The sequence below is a fragment of the Mustela erminea genome, chromosome 5, assembly GCF_009829155.1.
Source record: "Mustela erminea isolate mMusErm1 chromosome 5, mMusErm1.Pri, whole genome shotgun sequence".
NCBI lineage: Eukaryota > Metazoa > Chordata > Mammalia > Carnivora > Mustelidae > Mustela > Mustela erminea.
The window spans coordinates 85,658,515-85,680,536 of NC_045618.1; the positions used below are offsets into that span (position 1 = coordinate 85,658,515).

Here is a 22,022-nt window from a genome sequence, read left to right on the forward strand (position 1 = left end):
AGATTCCCAGCCCATTCTGGATCATGGTCGGACCTTCTTTAGATTCAGAAAACGGGTCTGTCTTCTCTCATTTCCTAATGGCCTCCCAGTCCCACCCAGCGGCCGTGAACATGAAGCCCAGAGTCAGGCCTGTTCCCAGGACTCAGGAACAAAAGGGAAGGTCAAAGGCCAGGTCTCCATTCCCTTCTTGAAGTTGTCCAGCTGCCCTTGCCCCCTCGGCTGCCCTGCCAACCCCAGAAACAGGGCTCCTCCCCCTCGCAGTGAAGGTACTAGCAGAGCGTGGTGCCCCCCGTGCCCCCACCCCGGCCAATGCCTAACCTGCAGGAGCACTGTGGGGATTTCCCATCTTCCAGCCTGGCTGGCTCTTCCTTAGAGAGATCAGCCCCCTGCCACTGACAAAGGCCTGGGTTGAGCAAGCTTTCCTGCGGGTCAGCATGCATGGTAGGGCAGTGCCTGGGCCTGCTCAGGACCAGGCTTCTCCCTCAGCAGCTCAGGAGGGTGGAGGAGGGATTCAGAGCCCCAGAGATCCTTCAGCCCCGTGCTCAGGCCAAACTGCATTTCCCCCTGGCTGCCTGCGGCCTCCGCCTCTGCCCAGGCCTGTTTCTTTCTGGCCTCCTGCTCTCCTGTTTCCTTCAGCTTTCTCTCTGGAAGGCTCCCAGCTCTTCTAAAAACCCCCAACAGGAAATTTGCCTGTTGCCACAAAATAATGCAAATGTGCTCCTGGGATGGCTCAGGCAATTGCAGCATCTGTCTCCGAGAAATCTCGGAAAGGAGGACGAGGCAGGCCTGCGTCCCTCAGTGCTCTCTGCAGCCACCCGCACGGGGCCAGCAACTCTCTGCAGGGCCACAGGGGAGCAGACAAAGCTTCGACTTTGCTAAGAGGGCAGAGCCCAAGACAGAGAACACAAAACCCTCTGGGGCTCTGAGGTCCTTTTTGTTGGTTTAATACATAAAAATGGTTTGTATAACTTTATTTTTATGGTTAGCCTTTATCTCTGTTTCGTTTCAACTCATTGCCCTGTCCAGGGGAACTTAAAGGCCATGGAGTCTTTCCTGGTTACCTAGGCAGCTGTTGCCCAGAACACGCAGACTTGTTTGTGAAAGCCAGCACGGTTCATCCTGTTCTCACAGCTCCCAAGTTCCAGCATTGGGCATTTACAAAAGGGAGCCCAGAGCCTCCCTCGAGGCCCACAGAAGACGTAGGTATGAATGGGCTCAGGTTTCTGGAATGGCCTGGGATTGACAGGTGGGAGGGAGCAGACAAGGGCAGTTAAGAAGGCAGGGGCACCTGGGTGGCTCAGTTGGTTAAGAGCCTCAGGCTCAGGTCACGCCCCTGCGTTGGGCTGCCTGCTCAGCGGGATAGGGGAGCAGGGTGGTGGTGGAGAGTTCTGCTTCTCTCTCTCTCTTCCAGTTTATGCTCTCTCAAGTAAGTAAAATTTTAAAGATAAAATGCAGAATTCACCTTAAAAAAAAAAAAAAAGGCAAGCAAAGCTTTCCCATTCTCACACTGAACCCTCCAAATTAGAATGTAGGCCAAATGAGGAAAAGGCCTAACAAGAACCAGGTCAAAGTACCATTGCCTTGGGATTTCAAAGTAGAATTTGCTCATGTGGGAAGGTATTAGGCTGCTAAATGTATTCATTGTGGTCAGTGATGTGGATCTCACCAGGCAAAAGCTAGGGAGGAGTCTGGGGCTCTGGGGCCTGCCTCCTCTTTGGGCAGGCAAACCCCCCTTAACCTCCACCCTGGCAGCTCTCATGGGATGAAAAACCACAGGCTCCTGGCCAGAACTAGGATTGAGGCTGGGAAGAGGAGAGAATTATCAGGGCAAAAGCTATGCCTCCCACAAAGGATCTTGAAATACTGCTACAGTTTGTTAAGTCCTAACATAGGCCTCCTTCTGCCTAGCCTCCCAACAAGGGCCTTAAGGGCAGCGCCCCCCCTCCCCACCTTCCCCAGGCTGCAGTTAAGGATTTAGGAAGCAGTGGGTTGCAGGTGAGTAAGAGTCTTAATTGAGGCCCTAAAGTTTGTGCAATGAGGCCCATCTGCTCCCAGGCAATCTCCGTGTGCTTCTGCTCCATCAACCTCTGACCCAGGAGAGAGGTGGCCAGTTGAGGGCAGCACCTTTGCCCTGCCTAAGGTCTGCCTTGGGTCTCTCCATCCCCTCTGACCTTCCCAACTAGGAGGCGCACCCCTGCCTGCACAGCTGTGGGGGTGGGCAGAGAATTAAGTAATGCTTTTGCTGTTTCCAGGCTCTCAGCAGCTGTGAGACCTCTCTGCTGCTTGGTGATTTCAAGAATTTCATGTGGAACACTCACAACACTGACAACATCACCATCAGCTGTGAGTGCAGAGGCGGGGGGGGGGGGGGGGGGGGGGGGGGGGGGGCAGGGAAGGGGGAGTCAAGGACTTTCGTGAAGGTAAAATGCATCGCAGGTTTGGAGTCCCAGACTGAGGCCACCTCAAATCCTCATGTTTGCTTTGTTCAGGCTGTTTTTCTGGTGGAAAAAAGTATTATTGAAAATAGGTGGGAGGGGGCCCTTGAAGCTCTAGCATGGCTTTGATGGAGCAGGGCTAGAGCAGGTACGAATGCCAGCAAGAAGACTCGCTGGCTAAGACCTTGTGGTGGAATAGGGCAGGGGGGCTGGTATGGATCAAAGGGAAAGGCCTGGGGTCTCTGGAGCTGCCATGTCCCTTAGTGAGCCACTGATTCCCAGCCTCCTGGTGGCTTCTGTGCCATATAGGCCCAAATTCCAGGAAAGGAAGAAGGAAGGGCACAGAGTCTTCATGCCGACAGCACCCTCTACCCCCAGGCAACTTTGTACCCGCAAGTTTGAGAACCATTGCGCTGCATACTCTGGGCAGACCCAGACCAGGGGCACCTCCATGCAAAGCCTGTTTCCTCTTCTCTAGCCAGCTCCTCCCTCCCTGGATTTCTGTGTTCGTGGCCCAGTACTCAGTAAAGGCAGCATTTCTCCATATCCTGGTGCTCTCTGCAGAAGAATGAGTGCTGGGCCTGAGGAGAGGCAGCCTGTCCTGCTGGAGGGCCCCTCCCTAGAGTCCCCCACCCTGTAACCCTGCCTGGACCTTGCCCCATGGACTCTAGCCAGGCTGACAGCCTGGGAAAACCCCACCGGAGCCAGAGAGGCGGCTGGAGGGGGAGGCACCCCAGAGGGCTGGGAATGTATCCTTTCCTTGGGTGCGGTCTAACCCCCCGGGGCAGAGGCCTCAGGGCTCTCGCCTCAGGGTGCCCATTGCACCCCACTTCAGCATGCCCACCTCCTCCCTTCCCCTCCTCCGCGCCTCCTATGCTGACCTGCACATTTGAATTCATCTTTCACAACCAACATCTCTTCCAGCACCTTTTTTGTGACTCTTTCCTGTCCCTGTGACAGAGACCCGAGCTCTCCCTCTCGTGCAGGGGGATAGGGGATGGCACGGCTCTCACAGGCCTCCTGTTAGCACCTCTGGGAGCCGCTGCCATGCGCAGGCGAGTGGGTTCTTTGCCCTTGGCTCTGTGGTCTGGAGGTCATTCGTTGCTTGTTCTACCTGGATGATGATTTGGGGGGGTGTTCTGTGATCTTATTTCAGAAGCAAAGTGAGACCAGATCAGTCACACCCTCGACACTTGCCTAGGTCCCTTAATCTCCACTTCAGGGTGCTGTTTGTTCCCTGGTGCTTACTGCAATTTGCAGTTATTTTGTTCATGCTCTTTGGGTCTGTCTTACCCACTAGAACGTGAAGGGCGATACGGTGCTGTTGCTTCCTTACTGAGGCTTCAGAAACAGCTGAGTGAGACCCGGGGGGTGTTCGGGGAATGTTTGCTGACTACAGGGGTCAGGGCTTTGAGATTACTTTGTGTAAATCCAGGCATTCTTATGAATTATGTAATAGACATGAAACTAAATCACTGCTCCTGCCTCCAGGTACCCCCTTGACAGGAAATTTCATCTCCTGGTCTCTGTTTTTCATGCCTGCTCCTGGCCTCCGTTTCCACGGGCTCCCTGCCCACCCTGCTGCCATGTGACTCACGCCACTGGCGATGAAATCTGATTGGTTTAGAGGTGACTCTGCTACTGTGGCAAAAGTTCAAACACAGGCAGGGAAGGATGTGGAAACCAACGGTCTGGGGAGGAGGAAAGGGGTCTGGGCTCTCTCAGCCAGGGGGCCTAAAGCTACTCCACAAAACTGCGGGCCCCTCCTGGGCCGCCTGATGCCATGATGTCCAGGTCCGATGCCCAGTTCTGAGAGTGATACCCCACCTTCTGCGGAAGGGCTCCTGAGGCCAGCCGCTACCCCAATGGACAGGGCTCACCTCTGATGAACAGTTCCCTCTGACCCTGGCCTGGTGGGCACCAGACACCAGCCAGCACAGGGCCTTTGGGTGAGGTGGGAACGGGTGACCTGTCATCCAGATGGACACAACCCAGCCCCAGCCGGGTTAGTCCCCACTCCTGCCTCGGCCCACACCTGCACGCTTGTACACAGCAGCCTGGACCCCAGGAAAGTCCCCAAGATTTGTAGGAAAAGGAAAAGGCAGACACAGTACATTCTCCAAGCCTCTTCTCTGGGCCTTCCCCCAGCGTCCCATCCCATTTGGGTCTACCGTATCCCTCCTGGGTGAAACTTAGAACCCCTCCATAGGTCCCTGGACCCTGGGGGTGCTGAGCTGGCCCCCACATCCAGGGATTCCTAGTCAGGCTCCTAACTAGAGCCAGCATTGGGCTGGGCTGTCCCACCTGGCTCTCCTTCAAGGCCTGACTTGGGCTCCTGCCCACACCTCCCCACCCTCTGTCCCCACACCTCCCCGCAGTGTTTACCACACAGAAGGAGGCAAGGCAAGCAGGCTGGGAAACTCCCGGCCACTGCTGCCGCCAGCTGAATATCATTAGCCTTGCTGCACCCACAGAGGTGACACTGTGTGCCTGCCAAGCCCCTGCCTTCTCCAGCTGGCAGGCAGCTCCTCGGGGCAGTGGAGCCTCCCGGCCTGCCCTCCCTGGGGAAGAGGCCAGAGCCCAGGACAGAAGAAAAGGGAACAGAGCCAACATGGGGAGACTTGAGCTTTGGGCTGGGTCCCGGAACACAGGAGTACCCCTTGGAGTGGCTGTGTCCCCAGAGTCACCTCCTTGTCCTCCTTGTTCCCTAAGCCCCTTGCCCTCAGCCACCCTGGGCACTGTGCAGGTGTGTGGCAGAGACACATCTCTGGGCATCTCCAGTCAGCCCCTGCCCTTGCTGGCCGGGGCTTTCCACAATAGAAACCTTCTGGGCTGTTGGGGGCCAGCCACAGGGGCCTCAGCTGTCCCACATGATGTGTTTCAAGTGGTTTTGCTTTTGAGGAACCTGCTGCCCAGGACACTGAGGGCCTCCCCTGCCCCATGCATGTCACAAGGCCTCCACTGGCCATAGCCCCCTTCCCCACAGCCCACTGGGCTTCCAGCTTCTTGCTGCCGGTCCTGGGCTCCCGAGGCCAAGGAGGGCTGGGCAGACATTTGAAAATGCATCAGCCTTGCCGCTGGAGTGACTCCAGGCTCTGCTGGAACTCTGGAAGCTAGACCAAGCCAGGGGTGCTCCATAAATATGTGTTGAATGAAGGAAATGCCAGACATGCCAATGTGTCTTTGAGCCTCTGGCCTCTACTGCAGGAACAGGCAGGGATCACTCAGGAATTTCAGTGGAAAATTTGAAAATGGCCATTTGATTCCACAGAGGGTCTTTTTACCCCCAAAGCCATTTTGGGCAAGGGACTTGAGCCCTGCCCCTTCTCTTACCCGGGTGTGAGGAGCAGACTGGAGATCACGGGCATCATCAGTCATCCCTGTGACGCAGCAGGAGGCTGCGGACTTCTTGATCCACATTCTTACGGATAAAGATCCCATCTGCCCAGCGCTGGCTTTTGCAGACAAGAATCAGAAACTTCCCGTCCATGGCGCTTTGGCCTCCTTACCAGCGTGCCTTCCTGCGTGCATGAAGGGCAGGGGCTGCCATTTCCTTTACGGTTGGTCTGTTTTCTCCCTTATGTCCAGTTCGGTCTGAACTTTGACATTCAACGCAGGACTGGAGAGAGCAAGGGAGAGATTGTCTAGAATCTTCTGTTCTGGTGTTGCCTCAGCCCATCAGGATTCGGCACAGACAGGTAGTCTCAGGTGGTTGAGAAGTTCGCCACTGGGTATCCTGGAAATACACTGAGGGATAGACAAACATGTCTGGAGAGATGTTCTGGCCAGGGTCTGCCTGCTTAGGAGATGTCTTGGGGATGGTAACAAAGGATCCAGCGGCTCTCATCAGCCACTCAAGTAGAGAGTCAGAACCTCGCCTCAGAAACAGGGTATAGGCCCCTGGATGGTTCCATGGGTTGAGCATCTGACTCTTGGTTTCAGCTCAGGTCATGCGCTCAGCATTGCGAGATGGAGCCCTGTGTTGAGCTCTGTGCTTGGTGTGGAGTCGGCCTGAGATTCTTTCTCTCCTTCTCCCACTCCCCTCCCCTGCCACGTGAGCACGTGCACTCTCACCCCCCCACCCCCAGCAAATGAAAGAAAGAAAGAAAGAAAGAAAGAAAGAAAGAAAGAAAGAAAGAAAGAAAGAAAGAAATTTGTTTCTTTAAGAAAGAAACAGGACCAGAATCAGAGCAGGTGTGGGACTGTGGCTTTGGTGGGCATGAGGGAGATGTCGAGCCTCAGACACCAGTCTTGACTTAAGAATGAATCTCAATACCACCCCCACTCTTGGAAAGCAGGTGGTGTAACTGTTATGCTGACAGAAAAGCCTTCCTCCCCACTGCCTGACACCCCTGGTGCTGCTGAAGGGGCCAGCTTCTCTCAAAGCCCTCCTTCTCCTGGGCACCCAGCTCGGGCACCCACCAGAGCCTGCCAGTTCTCTTGACCACCTCTCAGTCTTCCTTCCCTTTCTTTCCAGGCCCTCCCAAAGATGCTGTCACCTTGAATCCCCAAATGGTTACCCTGACACCAGTCACTTCTCTAACCTCCTCTCGGTGAGATAAATCTCCTTAGAGCCCGAGTCACATCACTTTCTTGTCCCAAGCCCCAAAGGCACTGTACCACCTCTCAGGTAAAATGGTCTCTTCAGCCTCATGTCAGAACCTTTCCCATGTAGCCCAAACTGGCTTCTGAAGCCCATCACCAGTGCTTCTTTTCATTGATCTGTTGGTCCTTCAAATATACCGTTTGTCCATCCACTCATCCATGCATTCATATTTACCAGGAATGGAGACTGATAAGAATGAAAATCATCTTTCACTTTGTGAAGGGACAGGGATAGGGAGCAAGGAGGTGACCTCTACGTCCATTGACAGATGTTGACATGTGGGGTGACCTTGGGCTTTAAAAATTTTTTTTATCTCATTTGACTAACAAATTGATTTTATTATATTGGTGCACTTACAAAATACATTTAAGAACTTCTCAAAAAGAAAATTATTTTAAAAGATAGCGTGTACATTAGAGCAAATATAAAACTTATATTGATTATTCCAATATTTAAAAACAACAAAAGAAAAATATTATTCTTGGTGCTATAATCACTTTAATATTGTTCTTGCTTTTCTACTTCAGTCACTTTCCTAACTGAATCTGTTTCTAAATACCATATCATTGATATATTTCTTTAAAAAAAAAAAGAAAAAGCATTACTTTCAACCCAAGCTTCTTATTTTCAATTTTTCATAAAATTACCTGCAATCCCCTTTAAAGTCGCATTTTAAAGTTAATAAATTTGACATTTTTGACACTTTTAATGGACTCTTCTCCACTGCCCTTAGTATTTTTAAATGAGAATTTGCCCGCTGTACATGTGCTAAGAAGCTCAGAGAATTTCTGTAAATAGAGGCTATTTTTAATTCTGATTTTTTTTTTTTTTTAATACTGTGAATCTTTTCCTGGGCTCTGAGTTTCTCGAGGAAGGCTTAGCGCCAGGAAGTCTGTCAGGTGGTAAATGCCATCTAAGAGTGTGACCTTGGGCTGGGGCTTCCCCCTCTGAGCTGCAGTCCTCCCTCAGCCAAGTACTAGCACGCTCAAGAAGATTCCACCCCAGTAGGCTCACTGCTGCTTCCCCCTCCTACCTCTCCAGACGGGCCTGCTCCCTTGCGTCCCACCTTGGGAAGAACACAGGGAAGCTTTGAGTCTCACACAGCAGACTGTAATAAAGAACAGGCATGAGTCACATGGCTGGAAGTTCCCACGTGCACAGCACTCTTCTGAGCACTCGACATGGATATGAACAAAATATTTTTTTAAAGATTTTATTTATTTATTTGACAGAGAGGCAGGCAGAGAGAGAAAGGAAAGCAGCCTTCCTACTGAGCAGAGAGCCCGAAGCAGGATTCGATCCCAGGACTCTGAGATCATGATCTGAGCCGAAGGCAGAGGCTTAACCCACTAAGCCACCCAGGCGCCCTGGATATGAACAAATTTAATTCAAAGAGTCTCTAGAGGAGGTACCCTGATTACCCGTGTTATAGTTCAGGACATCTGAGGGCACCTAGGTAGTGAGGGGTGGAGCTGGGCTCCCACGTCCAAGCAGGCCAGCTGCTCGGCTTCCATACGAGCAGCTCAGAGATGGTCCCTTTGTCTCACCTGATCCTCTCTGCACCCTTTGCCCCCCTGCACAGTGTCGAGAGGATGCTGACACCCCTCCTCCCCCCACCGTGACCAAGCCTGCACTGACAGGTGCCCTTGACCTCCAATTGCCTTTTGCTGTTGGCCCACTGGGAGACTAGAAGAGAGGAAGGGAGGGAAAAGATCGAAGTCGGGTTAAGTCCCTGACACTCTCCCTACTGGGTCCCCCAGGCTGGCTGTGACCCTGGAAGGGAGGTCACAGCCTCTGTCAGGAAGCCTCTTCTACTGATTGTCTGCTTCCGGATTCCAGGAAGTTGGATGAGTGCTGCTGCTTTGGACCCCCGAGCTGTGGCACTGGCCCTACGCGCTCTCTCTCCCCCCTTTACCTCTGTGCAAATAGTTCCTCTTGTAAGTGAACCAGCCACAGCCCTGGAAGGCTTCATGAGTACTCAGCCAGCCAGGCTTAGCTTGTCTTTGGGCCTTGTTAGTCTGAGGCTGCTTTTATTTTTATTTTTTCTTATTTTTTGGAAAGATTTTAATGGGTACAAAAGGATACAGTAAAAAGCCCCCTCTTTCTCTCTGTCTCTGTCTCTCACACCCTGCTCTCCCCACAGACAACTAATGAAATATTTGGGGGTATTTTTATTGTGATTAAATATCCATAATATAAGGTTTATCATTTTAATCACTTTTAAGTGTACTGCTCTGTCGCATTCATTGTTGTGCAATTATCACAACCATCCATCTCCAGAACTTTCTCATCTTCCCAGCTGAAACCTGGACCCATTAAACATGAACTCCTTGAAATGGGGTTTTTTTTTTTTTTTTTTTGGTGAATTTCTCCAGAGACATCGCACATATCTTCAAGCAAATACGTATACATAAAAACACGAATGGTAGCTTATTTTGTACACTGTTTGCATCTTGCTTTTCTCACTTAATAATAGCTCTTGGATATCATTTTACATCAATAAATAATGCAATTCTCTTCCTTCTGTTCAGCCTTCCCTTGTATGGATATGCCCTATATAACTGGGCCTTCCCACACTGATGGAAACTTAGTGTGTGTTCAGTCTTTTGGGGGACAGATAGCTATGGTTTGCTTCTAACCTGTCTCCTTTCCCAGCTCATGACCCTGAATCTCCCAGTCTATATCCCTATAAGGGAGACCAGCCACCACTGCAACTTCGGGGCCTTTGGGCCTTTGGGTTCCTGACTTGCCCTCCCTGCTCCGGAGACTACCTGTTCCTTCCCCTCTTGCTCTGTATGGATCCCAGCCCATGCCTCAGGGCCCAGCACTCTTCTGGGTGGACTCTGTTCCAGGTGTGACAAAGTTTAATGACACAAAGTAAAGGAAGAGGGCATTGGTGCCCCCCACCATGGCATCCATGGGTGGAGTTGCCTTCCTAATATGAGCTCGTGGGTAGCTCTGACATGGAAACTGCAGGGCCTGGCCTGGGGCAGGGGAACGCTGACTGCAGGGGTGAGGTGAGGAGCTCAGCCCCAGGTTTCCAAACTTGATTCAGTCCTGCTGAAAGTGCAGGGAATTACTTGAGGAAGCGTGGCTGCTGCGGGCCTGTTTCTCTTTCCACCCCCACCCTGTGCACCTTTCCTCCCTAACAAGGCTACCGCCACCCTCCTGCAAAAAAGAAAGAAAGAAATTTTATATATATATATATATATATATATATGTATGACTCAAGATATATGCTACATGGGGCTGCGTCGATTATGAAAATTGCTTTCTACCTTACACAGATACTAAGAACACGTGTTTTAGAAATATACACAGGACACGGAGCCCTCGCCACTTGGTGAGGTCAGTACTGTGTTTTTGTTTATTTGTTTGTTTGTTTGTAGGTGGGGCTGGCTGGACCCCGCCCCTCCCAACCCGAATGTCCAACCCTGCAGACTTTTCCCGGAGGAGTTCGGCCTCTGCTCAGAGATGAGCTTGCTGGTGGGTGGTGCTGCTCAGAGAAGCTACTGACGGAAAGACAATGACACTGAGCTACTGAGGGAAAGACAGGAACTGGAGGCAGCAAGACAGATGTGCGGTAACAGGTGTGCGCTAACGGTCAGCGAAACTAGGTCAGCTTGCGGGCTGAGTCCCCGGAGGGTGTTGGAGGGGACCAGTAGAAAGGGCTGGAAGGCTGGAGACCCGCTAAAGGTGTGTCTGCACTGTCCTGAGAGTGGGGCCTGCTTGGGGAAAGACAAAGAAAAGGAGGAGCGGGGCATGGGCGTCCCGAGCAAGGAGGCTGCTCTCCGTGTCCCCACCGGTCAGCGGATTATCTTGCCATGTCCACTTCTAGGAAATGGGGCACCGCAGAGGACCTTGTCCTCCTGAACAGAAGGCTTAGAGGTGGAGTTTTTATTTAGCAAGAGGCAAAGTAAAGCTAGAACTGGGGGTGCAGTAGGGATGGGCGGAGTGAATTCAGTGGTGTTTGGAGGCCTCCTCTCCAGCCCCTACCTCTAGCATCCCTTCCTGAGGACCCACGGTTTGAGGTCATTTCAGGCTATCCAGCCCCCCAGCCCGAAAGAACGCCAGTGAAGGAGGGATGGAGGCGAGGGGAGACAGACTTGGGTGGGGAGGCCTCATCTGAAGACAGGGCTCTCTGGAAGAAACTTTTTCTCCCCCTGGCTTCTTGGGCTTAGTTGAGGAAAGCTTCCAGGAGAAAGCAGAAGCCGAGGAGGCCATCTGGGGGACACCCCAAGAACCCCTCCTCACTGATGCCCCACCTTCCTGGCCTTCTTGGAGCGTACCAAGGACAAGGACAGGCTGCCTTGTTAAAACCATCAGGTGTTTCAGTGTCATCCATCTGAAGGGCCCAGATGTGCAAGCTAGATGCCACAGAGGATAGCGAGATGGGCCAGCCCCCACCCACAAAGGGGGCACAGGCAGGCACAAAACCCACAGCAGCCTCAGATAGTTATCAGAGAGGGCCTAAGAGAGGACCAGCCCCCAGCTGTGAGGGGTGTGGCTGAGACTCACTGGGAGAGGCTTGGGAAGTTCCCAGGGTTTAAGAAAGGCTGGCTGCTTTCCTCCTGTGGTTCCTGAGAAGCTTTGGCTTCTCCCTCCCAAGGAACTGTGTGTGTGCGTGCGTGCGCGTGCACACACACACACACACACACACACACACACACACACACTTCTGGCCATTCTGTGTGCACTGCCTCAGGAAAGGGATGTGACAACAGAAAGAGAAGAAAAAGCTAGAAAAAGTCTTGCTGACGTCTGGGAGCTCCAGAATTACAGCTCCTTAGAGGATCAGAAGACCGAGGAACAGACGTGGAGCTCCTTCACAAGGGATAACAAGGCTTGTCTGTCTCTCCAACCAGACAGAGTCCCAGGGCTTGGGAAGAGGGAAGAGGTGGGGGTGTGTTGAGATGTATGTGGATGTTGGCAGGGTCCTGAGAAGGGAGCCCTGCCTGAGTTTCCCAGGATGAACCCAGAGGAAGCGGTAAATCTCTAGATCAGAAATGGCTGTCAGTTGGGGGTTCAGGCGGATGGGCCTCTGCACGGCTGCAGGCGGTAGAGAGAGTCCTGTGTACTTCGGAGCGCAGGGCCAGGCAGGAGAGGGCAGCCGTAGAGGGGTCTCGTGGGCAAGAAGTGAGAACCCAGAGTGACCAGACAAGGAGTCCCAGGAGATGCCACATGAACAGCTGAGCTGCAGGATCAAAGGGCCTCCAGGAACCCCTCATGGGCCGAGTAAACCCACCGGAATTCAGGACCATCCCAGGAACTTTGTGGTGGGACAAAAGGACCAGCTGATCTCTGAATTGATGGGACAAAGTGTCTGTCACCTTAGGGGGATGGGAACAGAAATGCAGAAATGAGAATGAAATATTTAAAAAATCAATTCTTGCACACCCAAATATGTGTATTGAAATTCTAACCTGCTCTAAGGCAGACTCTGTAAGGGCAATATGTATGTAAGAAAAGTCTACAAACAAAAGATACAATAAACTGGCGGGAATTATTATAATATTTTTAATTATAGTATACTTATTATACCATTATAATATGTAACATATTATATACTATACATAATAGATATTATACATATAATAATATAATGTAGTTATTATACCATGCCTAACAAAATACTAATTTCCTTCATATGTGAAGAACTCTTATAAATCAGTCAGATAAAGACTGGCAACCAATAGGATAGTTCCTAAAGGATATGGTAGTTCACAGAAATTATCAATGACTTCTTAACATTTGAAGTGTTAAGCATTCTCAAGCATAATGAGAGACATGCAAATTGAGACATCAATGAGATGACGTTTTCACCTTTCAGATGGGAGAAAGTTTATGCATGTAACAAAGCTGGAAGTTGGGTAAGAGAGGACAGGGGGATACCCTGTTTCAGTGACTGCTGATGGGAGGGTAAATTGGAACAGCCTCTTCCAAGAGCAAAGTGGCCCTATCTATCAGAGTTCAAGGACCCATTTTCTTTGACCTGAGACTCCAGTGCTTGGAATTTACTGTGGCATATCCCCACAGAGCCACAAGGATGTTTGTTCAAGGATGTTCGCAGTAGCATTGTTGGTAGTGGCAAAAGAAATGGAGACAAGCCAAATGTCTTCTGATACAGGACTAGAGAGATAAATAAACAATAATACATCAATGGAATACTATGCAGCCATCCCAAAGGAAATTAAGATCTGTGTATGCCGTTATGGAAAGATCTTGGAAATAGATTGTTAACTAAAAATGAAAGCAAGGTGCAGAACACTGTGTATAGTTTCTGCCGGTTGCATTAAAAAAAATCTATATGTGATATATGCATGTTTATGCATGTATATTTCTAAAGAGGTGTGGAAGTTAAATATCCATATATTTTCACTGGATAACTTTGTAGTTTGAATGGTTCATGTCTGTGGATGTTTCATGTGTATAATTGCATTACGAGTTAAAGGGGCGACCAGGAGCAGAGGAGTAGTGGGGGTAAGACACAGCTAGAACTTGTGCTGGCCTTAGGCTGGGTTAGGGGGCAGGTTTGCACCAGGGAATGAGTGCTCTCTCCAGGTAGACAGCCTCAGACTTCAGGGACTGGGGTTGAGTCACAGTCATCCTGGAAACTGTGACAAAAGTCCACAACAGGCACACATTGCTGACATGTTCTAGAACAGTTCCTCCTCAAGGAAGGCCCACTGGAGAGACTCTAGAAGGGTCTGGGAAGGACGAATAAGGAGATGTCTGAAGGAGATATGGAAATGAGCCCTCTTGTCCCCAGCTGGGCTGCTGTCACTCTGCCCCAAGAACACTTATTTCTCAGCAAAATCTACCTAAGCTCAAAGGTGAGATCAGCAAAGAGTTTTAAAGAGTCATTTTAGATTATTATTAGGAAGGTTACAAATGTCTGCACAAGATAAATGAAGAAATTCAAGTTTAGTAACAGATGAACAATGAGAAAACTAGAAACATCAATTCAAAAAAAAAAAAAAAGTCAGTTCAAATTCAAACATGGAGATTCCATTTTCCACTCATCAGATGAGTAAAGATGTTAAGGATTACTACCAGTATTGGAGATATGGTGGGAAAACACGTGCTTTTAAGCACCTCTGGGGAGAGTGAAAATCACTCCAATCTTTTTGTAGGGTAATTAAGCAGTAACAACGCGTTTAGAGTGAAGTCACTCTGATCCAGAAATTTCACTTATGGGAATTCACCCCCGAGGCAGGCCAGTAAACACAGTCTTTTCAGTGTCACCTGAGAGCCTGAGGAACGACACCCTCATAGCAATTAGCACACTGAGCCGCTAAATCTTGGTTTCTAGAACCATTATCCAATGACAGAGCTCCTTGGAGAACGAAATGACTCTTGGGCTGAGCAAGATGAGTCCGGAGCATCCTGGAGTGCTAGAAAGTAAGGAGGTACTTACAAATCCATTGATGGGGACATATCAAAGGGCCCCAGGAACCAAATGAAAGACTTCCCAATGGCCTGAGCTGGAAGATTTTGAGCAATACAATTAATTGGAGTATAACCCAAAAAATAAAATGAGTCCATATTTATATAAAGAAATGATTAAATAAATTAATAAACAGAGAAAAAGAGACATATCTTCCATGCAGAATGATTTAAAAACAGAAATGCATTTCAAGTCTGGAAATGCTCAAGACAATGTCTTGGCATTTTCAGGGGGAAAAAAAATGTGTATATACTGTGTTACCCGTCCATAAATATTTTGCTCATAAAAGCTTTAAAAATCTCAAATTTCAAAAAATCTGCAATACAATTTCCAAATATATACATATGTATATTTATGTACATACATCTATACATATGTTTGCAAATTTAAATGCTATAAAAATAAGTATACACATATACATGTGTGTACATATATATACAACATCTCAATTCTGGCAAAGTTGCAAGAAACTTAGTATTCGCGTCCATTGCTGTGTTTGTAAGTTTGCTGTGTAATGTAAGTTTGCACACGCCGTTCGGACCGCACCTTGGCAATGTCTATCAAGAACTAGGAAAGAATTCAAACCCCTGAATATGGATGGTATTTCTTTCTTTCCTGGGAATTAATTATAAGGCAATTTAAATCCAAAAGGAAGGAAAGCAAATTGCACTTTTGCTGCTATCTTACTTCAAGAACAAATGTGGAAACTGAATGTCCTGCAGAAGGTTACAAAATGATACAGTCCCTGGGAGGAGTATTAGTTAATTACTAAAAAAGGAGACTCTGAGGACTATATAGGAACATGGAAAATGCTTATGAGCATTTATGAGAAAGAAGTATAAAGTAAGACATGCAAGTATGATATCATTGCGACTTGATAAAAGTTCGCACGCAGAGGCTAGGGACCTGGGAAACCGAGCCCATGGACAGTGGATACCTGGACCCTTCCCCTCCCGCATCCCACCTCCAGACAGACAGACCTCCTCTCTGTCCTGCGGGGCCCCGCAGCAGCTGGCTGCACCCTCATGGCCTCAGGTACTCTGGGTACAGGTAATGCCTATTCTTGGAAGAAATGTTTATTTAATTAAAATTCAGTTTATTAACATGTAATGTATTTGCAAGAAATGTTCTATTAATGTTGCCGCAATGTTCTGTGGCGCGGCTTCCAAACATTCTAAAGGTTGACCGGTGAACCTGGATTCAAACTTGAACAGTGTCTCTCAATGCCTTAGTCCCCACTGAGGCCTAACCCCACCTCCCACGACTCACACATCCTATTCAAAGTTTCCGTGGCTTTCACACAACTACCTACCGACTCTCAAACGAGCGCAAGAAAGCCCCTGTGTGCCCTTCCTTCGAAGCAGAGGATTTTAACAGGTCAAAAATGACTGCTTGAGACTCTGCGTGGATCTTATCTGGAGAATCTAAGAATCAAGACATCTCACATCTGGGCTGCTTGACTTTCAGTCCAGGGAAAGCGGCGGAGCAGAGGACCTCTGCAGTTCAGTGGGAACTAGAAGTGGGCCTAGGACTTGCCACTGAGGACAAGTCTCTGGACAGCGCTGCCAAAGAAATGGAGTGCACCGCTGAGGTAACTGTAAATGTAAACTGTAACCCATTTAAAAAGGGTAAAAAATAGGTGACATTTATTTCAATTTATTTTAATCCCAAATCTCCCAAATGATTACGTGATGATTTCAACATGTAATTGATAATTATTTTTTTAAGGGACCTTACTATTTTTTAAAGATTTTTTAAAAAAGACATTTATGAGGGATGCCTGGATGGCTCAGTTGGTTAAGCCGCTGCCTTCAGCTCAGGTCATGATCCCGGCGTTCCAGAATTGAGTCCCACATCAGGCTCCTTGCTCAGCGGGGAGCCTGCTTCTCCCTCTGCCTCTGCCTGCCACTCTGCCTGTGCTCACTCTCTCTCTCTGACAAATAAATAAAAATAAATTAAAAAAATAAAATAAAAAGATATTTATGAGAGAGAGAGAAAGAGAGCATGAGCTGGGGCGGGGCAGAGACAGAGGGAGAAGCAGGTTCCCGGCTAAGCAGGGAGCCCGATGCAGGGCTCGATTCCAGGACCCCGGGATCACCACCTGGGCTGAAGCCAGATGCTTAACTGACTGAGCCACTGAGGTGACCAGTAACAATTACATTACTGACATGCCTTTCTTCATACTACGTCTGAAATGCAGCATCTGTTTTATACTTACAGCACATTTCAGTTCCGATCAGGTGTATTTCAAGGGCTCAATTGTCCTATGTGAGCAGAAGCTGCCATGCTGAACAGCATAGCCCCAGAACTTTTACCTTCTCCTTTTCATTTCTATCCCCTTTCCTTCCCCTCCCCCACCCTCCTTCCCTCTTTCCCATTTCTTTCTTTCTTCTTCCTTTCTTCTCCCCTCTCTCTCCTTTTTTCTTTTGTTTCTTTTCTTTTGTCTCTTTTTTTTTTTTCTTAGAAAAACAAATCATTATTTAGAAATGAGACATATGTCTACCTGCCTACAGCCTTTTCCAGGTAGATAATTCTAGGAAACTTTTTTTTTTTCCCCCAGAATTCTCTTCTGTCTTGTGGCCCTTGAGAGGACAAACTCCCAAGTGTTGCTGCATGCATATGACCAGGCAACTTCTTTGGGGATTTCTGGCAACCCTCCGGTTAGACTCCCCTGGACATATCCAGCCCCTACACACCCATCGTCCATGGATGTCAGTAATAAAGGTGAGCTGTTTCTCTCCACGGAGTGAGGAAGGAGGGTGATGCAGGCCCTTTATTTTTTCCTGGCAGTCTTTAATATTTGGCAAGATTCTCCACGTCTTTTTCATGATCGGAGTTGCACTTGGCATTGGAATTTGGCTGGTGGCCAGAGGTTCTTCTAGCCTGGAGAGCCCCTGCATCTGTCTCTGGGCCTGAGCAAAGCTTTGGGTCATCCCAAAGTGGGAGGTCTCCCAGAATTCATTACCTGGACTGTCCCATGTCCCTTCCCGATCCTGGAAAACTGCTATGGGAACTAAGCACCTGGAGAAGAGATCTTGAGAGGAGGGCTTTCGAGGGGAGGGGAGAGATAGGGAGTAGGAAGTCATCTTCTAAGCACAATTTTACCAGAAGTCATTAGTTTCATTTGCATTTCCTTTCATTATAAAAGAAAAAAAAAAAAAAAGAAGAAGAAGGAGAAGGAGAAAAAGCAACCCCATTGTAGTTATGCAATAGTTTATGCAGTTGGTATGAACTGTTCTCTCTGGGCTGTGTGTGATTTGGGTTATCCCTGGCTTCCCGCACTCAGGGCAACAGGAGGCATTGGGAATTTCTCAAATGTTCACAATAATGTCACGAGGGAATTCTGAGTAATCACAATTCCTTGAAATTCTTGTGGGAAAATGCAGCCCCAATTTCCTTTTAGAGACAACAGTCATTGAAAACTACTGGCCATGAGAGTTTTCATTGGTGCAGAGAATGGTAAAAAGGCACTTCTCTGGATGGCACCTGGCAGGTGAAATCATCCTTCTGCAGGGACATCACAGCCTTAAGCACAGAACCAACTTGCATTTTTCTTTAAAAAAAAAAAAAAAAAAGATTTTATTTATTTATTAGACACACAGAGAGAGATCACAAGGGATCTGCTCCCTGCTGAGAGCAGAGGGAGATCTGCTCCCTGCTGAGCAGAAAGCGTGATGCAGGGCTCCAGCCCAGGACCCTGGGATCATGACCTGAGCCGAAGGCAGAGGCTTAACCCACTGAGCCACCCAGGTGCCCCGCCAACTTGCATTTTGTAGCCACCAATGCCTACTGTGTTTCTGATCCAGCCATATTTGGTGTTTGGGCCATTAAGGCCATCAGCCTAATAACCCTGTTGATGTCCTTCTTGCTGTCCTCTTCTCTGAGGGACCCAAATCTTGGTGGCCCTACCCTGCCCCTGTCCTCTCCTGCCCTAACTGGTATCCTCGGGGTGGCCCCGGAAACCAAGTCTCCAGGGAGATAAGCGGGATCTATTGGTCCTGCGGGTCCTGTCCTTGCTGCTGGACTCTCACCCCTACTGGGGAGTCTGTCTAGCGTGACACCCTCTCCGGCCTCTGGTCACTACCAGCCAGGCTGACAATTAAATTAAGTCAGGAGATGGCAAAGAAAGAAAAAGGAAGTGAAAAGGATGGAAAAGGCAAGAACCACCCCCCACCCCAGCCAACCCCAGCCAACCCCAGCCAACCCCAGCCAACCCCAGCCAATATGGCCAGGATGCTCCCGGAAGTGGGGACTCTTGAGGTGGCAGCTGCCTACAGAGGGCTCTCAGACTCCCAGGAGCAGCTGAAGGTGGGGATTTCAAGATGTGAGGCGGTGCCATGGGCGGGTGGCTCCTGCAGGATGAGGACCTGTCTGCCGGCCCTGGCAGGGCAGCCTGGCCAGGCCCCCAAGTATCTGCCCACGCCTCCCAGCCTGGCTGTGCTGGTCTAGCCTGGACTGAGCACCTGTCACCAGGCCTTTGTTTTTGTTTTTAAGGAACAAAATAATTAAAAAAATACCTTTTGATGGCCTCAGCCAACATACACTCTTCATAATCCCAGAAATAGACCAGACATGAGAAGCCTTATTCCCTCCAGGTGTTTGAGGCCAACTCCTACCTTCTTGGAGGGACTGAAAGAAAGGGGGAGTGCTTGGGGAGCACGGATCCCTTTGCTCCCCACTGGGTGTCTGCTCCCTTGTGGGGACCACTCAAGCATCGCTTCTGTCTGCTGAGCTACGGGACAACAGGGAAGACACGCCTAGGAAAGTATGGGCTTTAGGATTTTGCGCTAGCTTCACGTCATTTCTTCTGGTGTGCCTTCGGTCATCTAACAGACACGGATGGAAAGCCAGGGGCTGACGGAACAGAAGCAACCCACCCCCCCAAGTCCCGTCCCAGCTCTGAGGGCCACTATCCTGGACGGCTGGAAAGTCTCCCCTCCTGTGTATCCCCAGGTTCCCTCCAGGAGGCGAAGGGCCCTCTCTTTAAAAAATGCCTAGCGAGCAGTTTCGTCCTTCTGTGAATGAGCTTTGGCAGGCACATGGCTGAGTCACTGTCTTGGTGACACAGAGCACGTGGCTTTAAATTGCCCAGAAGTATGACTGGCACTCCAGCCTGTGCCTCCCCACCCTGAGGGGTTCCGTCAGCTCAGAACAAGCGATCCAAAGATAATCCTTCTTGTTTTCTAAAAGCCAGCTGTTGCGTTTCCAAGCCTGTCCCTACACGGTGAATTCCTTGAAGGCAGTTGAAGTAACCGCAGATTTTTTTTTTTTAATTACCTAAGCTAAGTACCTTTTTCTGAGAAGAGCAGACTCCCCCTGCAGGTCTCCTGAGCTTGAGGGGAAGGTAGAGAATGTTCTTACCCTCAAGTTGAGTGGCGTGACCAAGCCCAGGTGAAACAGCTTGCTGGTGGCGGGCACCTCGGGTCCTGACCCTGGAAGCTCATGGGACCCACCCCTATCTGCCCGACCCCCTGTGGAGCAGCCCCACATGTCCTACATAGGACAGAGTGGTGATGGGAGAAGGCGATGGGCAGCCATCCCAGTGTCCACTGCGTGCAGAGTGGAGGCTGGGCAGCTGGTGGTTTATCAGTGACGGGCTGAGGCCTGACTCATGGCCCCATTTCCCTCAGCCCTTGGTGGAGCACTGACCCACAGAGGAAGTTACACAGCACTCTACGGCCCGTGGTAGAGGCAGGGGCTTTTCCAAGCGCATCGACTGGGAAGCAGGCTTCACCCATGCTGGAGCCTGAGAGCCGGGGACCCCCGCTAACTTCAGCTTCGTCCTGGTGACTACAGGAATAGAGTGGCCTGTGCAAACCCCTTGTGCAGTTCCCTGTTGACTGGCAGGGCGCCCACATCCCTCACCCATCTGCGACCGAGCTGTGATGCTCATGGAGCCAGACTTCCACACACTGTTCCTCAGGCTGCAGGCTCTACTAGAGCCACAGCATTCACCCAGAATCTACTCTGGCTCTGGAAGCTTGCTGAGAGATCCTCTGTCAGAAAAGACAGCGCTTCCAGGGGATCCAGAGGCCACTCCCCTCAGAGAGCTGTGTGACTGGGCAACTACAGTAAAGGTGGGCAGCCAAGGTCCTGCTTCTCCAGGAAGTACCAAAGAATAAATCAAGGAGGTATGTAACAAGAAAATACCAGCCAAGGACCCTCCCTCTGCCCAACCCATGCCTCACAGTCACCTCAAAGCTCCTGCCCCCTCCTGCTCTGCGTGCTGTCCCCTCAGCCTGGAGGACCATCTACTAGCACTCCCAGCTCTGGAGCACCCTCCGGGACTCCTGTTAAGGCTCTCATTCTCTCCTGGGTTCAAGTCTGTCTCAACCACTAAACTGGCAGCTCCCAGAGGTCAAGTCCAGCTCTTAAGGCTGGTTCCCGGAACCAACACATAGTAGGCACTTTGTACACCGCAGCACACAGTAGGTACTTTACACTTGCAGAAAGCCTGGTGGTGAGGCCAAGTGGAGCAGAGAGTGTGTGCGCATGCGCACGAGGGGAACAAATTCATGGTGTCCCCATGAAGTGCCAGGCCAGTGCTAGGCCCCACACTCCCAGCGTTTCCTTCCATCAGTGTAATTTGTGTGTTGCTTCCGTGTAAGTTCAGGGTGGCTTTTTATGCAGACATTCCTCAGCTGGGGTGGGGAAGGGGAGAGCCATATCTCTATTTTTATTTCCCCCACTGGGTGATGCTCTGGCCACAGGGCCCCATGCTTTCCCAGGCACTTTCCCTTACCCTCAGCGGCAGCTCAGAGCTTTAGGTTCACAAAGGTTTGCTTAGGTTTGCTTCATACTCAGTCCCTTTCCTCTGCTCCCCTCCACTTTCCTCTCCTCCTCTCCCCTTTCTCTGAGCTCTGCTGGCCCCAAGGCCTGAGCTGCCTTTTCCAGAAGACCATCTTCCATACTCCATACTCCAGCCTGGGCTGGCTAGGGACAAGATCCCTACTTCCTCCTGCACTAGGGAACCACCTGGGCTGGAACGACTGCCCCCAGCATTTCAAGGGCTCAGTGGGTTAATGGCCACCTCTTCTTAGCAGTCTCGCCTAGGGGCAGACGGAGACTGTCGGTGGTTAAGGAACCCCCCCAACCCCCCACCCCAGGCCTCTGCAGACCTATTGAGTTTGGTCTATTCTAATCTCTTCCACCCCAGCTGAGCTTTAGAGAGGGTAGTTTGGGGTTGGAGGCACAGTGGAGACTCCTGATGTTACATTTAGGTACATTAAATTATACATTTAGAATGTATATTTCTTCTGCATTTGGTCTTTAAATGCCCCCTGCATGTGGGTAGGTGGGCAGGGCAATTATCTCTAATTGACAGACAGGAGCCCTGAGGTCCAGAGAGGAAGGTCACTTTGCTGCTACACGGAGTATCCTCTAAATCCTAACTCAGGGCCACTTTCCACCAACGAGGGACCCAAAGGCAGGTGCAGGTGCCTGGCATGCGGGCTAGATGAGGCAGGGTCTAGAGAGAGAGAGTTCTGGAGACATCTCTCCCCAGGGAAGGGAGATCGGAAGACCCACGGCTCCA

At 50.0% G+C, this 22,022-nt stretch overlaps 1 long non-coding RNA gene across 6 annotated transcripts in view; it reads left to right on the plus strand.

Annotated features, from left to right (window-relative positions):
• Positions 1 to 234: 234 nt before the first annotated feature.
• Positions 235 to 22,022, plus strand: part of LOC116591276 — a 35,438-nt gene continuing 13,650 nt past the window's right edge. For 3 of the 6 annotated variants that reach the window (XR_004285921.1, XR_004285920.1, XR_004285924.1), the window contains exons 1-5: positions 235 to 1,203; positions 10,431 to 10,631; positions 15,956 to 16,079; positions 17,049 to 17,212; positions 20,285 to 20,619. This is a non-coding gene — a long non-coding RNA (uncharacterized LOC116591276). The remainder of the gene's footprint in view (positions 1,204 to 10,430; positions 10,632 to 15,955; positions 16,080 to 17,048; positions 17,213 to 20,284; positions 20,620 to 22,022) is intronic. The other 3 variants (XR_004285923.1, XR_004285922.1, XR_004285925.1) reach the window with 3 other exon arrangements.